This window comes from Berghia stephanieae, chromosome 6 (genome assembly GCF_034508935.2).
Source record: "Berghia stephanieae isolate SIO BIC M18660-M18661 chromosome 6, UCSD_Bste_1.3, whole genome shotgun sequence".
In the NCBI taxonomy this organism is placed as follows: domain Eukaryota; kingdom Metazoa; phylum Mollusca; class Gastropoda; order Nudibranchia; family Aeolidiidae; genus Berghia; species Berghia stephanieae.
The window spans coordinates 24,829,094-24,831,593 of NC_088365.1; positions in this window are offsets into that span (position 1 = coordinate 24,829,094).

The following is a 2,500-nucleotide window of genomic DNA, read 5'->3' on the forward strand; positions in this document are numbered from 1 at the left end:
GGATTCAGACTTTTGGCGTTCAAAAAACGTATGACAGCTCTGATTTCCTCCTTTGACCAAGTTTCAAGGTGGGCCGCCATCTTTAAAATCGTCTAGAAATTCATTGTGCAAAATGATGCACTTCATAATTTCTGGGAATATCCGTAAGGAAATAAGGAATATCATGTCGTTTACAGAATTAAAAAATCTCCACTGGTTGCTGAGAAATGGGCATTTTTCGGTTATTTCTGAAAGAGCCCTCGTATATAAAACATATGTAAGTATATAGATAGCAATATATAAATAAATAAGGTCACTCACGTTTAGTTGTTTTATATATATATAAAATATATATATATATATATATATATATATATATATATATATATATATATATATAGCCAATACAATTGTTTCCATGTCCTCCATTTCGTCAGTCGAAACAATTGTATCGGTAAAGAAAAACGTGAGTGACCTTATTTATTTTTATATGCTCTAACCAACACTATCGAGCACTCTCGTACCCACCAACACTCATAAATAAATAAATGAATATATTTATATCACAAACTATCAAAAAATAAACTCTTAATCTTAAATCTTAAATCTTGTATTTTTGGTTAAAAAACTTTACACAACAAACAATCGAATCTTGAAGGAAATTTAACGCATTTATTGTAAACAAATTCATTTTTATTGATTGAATAAAGCATTGTGCCTAAATTAAAATTAGAAGATAGTCAAGGTATATAACCTGTACACGAATTCTACAGTGGTTTATTATTAATTATTTACCTCCCTTGTACCATAAACACTTATGTAACCGTTCGGGCGCACACGCAGTTTTGGTCTCAATATCATGATCTAGATTACGGGCCTTAGTTTTTATAACCGTTCATGGTTACACATAGTTTTGTGTGTTGGTCCGTTATACATCCGGATGGTAATGTTGTGAGTTTCTTAAGTCAAGGGCATACTATCTATAAACGTTTAGGGTTACATGCACTTGTGTTTGTTGGTATGTTTAGGTTGGTTAGCGGATGTTGTTAGTATTTTATGTTAACGCATAGCATCAATAGAATCACGTTGCAGCATCTAATTTATCCTGGGCCTCATAATATTATCCTACAGAGGCCATTAACTAATTATATGGTGGCGAAATGGAATTGAGCGTCATTCACGACTTGACATGGTGCTGTTATGAGAACTCTGTACTTTCAAATGATGATTTTAAATATTTAAGCAAGAATAACATAGACTTTCCCATGTGCGGTTATAGATCTATTGGTATGACGCTTGCCTTCCGATCGGAGGGTCCTGGGTTCAAGTCCCGCTTCGGGCGTCGCATAATTGAAATCTTGGAAAATGCTCTGTACTTACATTCTCTCACCTTACCCAGATGTAAAATAAGTACCTGACCGTTAACAGCGTTGTCTTTGTCCAATAAATTGTAATATCGCCTAACAGGCGTCATGAATATTCCAACATGTTACGGAGGTCCTCTCTGTAAAGAGCGTTGATCACGTGTAAAATAAAAAAATTAAAAAAAATTCCCTTTATTCATCTCCATGGGGACATTTGTCTTTAGGGTCTATTCCAATGGAAGACTGGAATAACCCAGGCGTCAGCCGCAGTGCAGCACCGCAAAGCGAGCTAGGGTGATGTGACTTGCTCAAAGCCACACAGCGCAGCGGCGAGTGATCGAACTCGGTACCTTTTTGGGTACGAAGCAAAGACCATACCGCTGAGCCACGCTGTCCCACTGTTTTGTGGATATTGCCCTTTACAATCAGTGTTTGCCTTGCTTTATTATTGATTTTACTTTCTTGATTTGTTGATGAAAATATTTTATTCTTGTATGAGTTATATTGGCAATTGCCTAAAAATAGACGTTTGAAACATATAAAAGCTCAAGGCTTTTTTTGTTGTTTTTTTTTTTTTTAAATCAAAGCTTAAAGTGGGGTTCCCGACCTTCCATGGAGGGCAAGGAGGTACTTAATGTGTCTTCTATCCCGCTATATATCTGTTTCCCAACTAGCTTTCTGTCCTTGTCTTGGAATGAGATTACTTGGTTGTGTCCTGACCCTGGCCGGATATCCTGGCTGAGAGGGAAACGGTCAAATGTATAGTTACTTTTGGAAGATGATATTTTTTTTCTTGTAAATCATCTCTCTGATATGCACTGTATTATGTTTTCTTAATATTATATATGATTTGTAAAACATTTGAGCGTATTTCTCTTAGTTGGGACCTGTGCTTGTGCCTGGATGAGACTCTTCGGTGATCTCAAACTAAGTACACTGATTGTGTGCTCTTGGAATCTACATCTATTTCTTTATGAACCAATTCCCCTTTGTCTTACTTTTTCTTGGGTGCTTTAATTGTAATTCTAGAACTTTTTACTATCCCATTTTCTTCCTAATTACTGGCGCTGATATGACCTTAATGTGTTGCAAGCGCCGTAAAACCCTTAAAAACAAACAAAAACAAAACAAAGTGCCCTAATGAACCCTGATAAGGC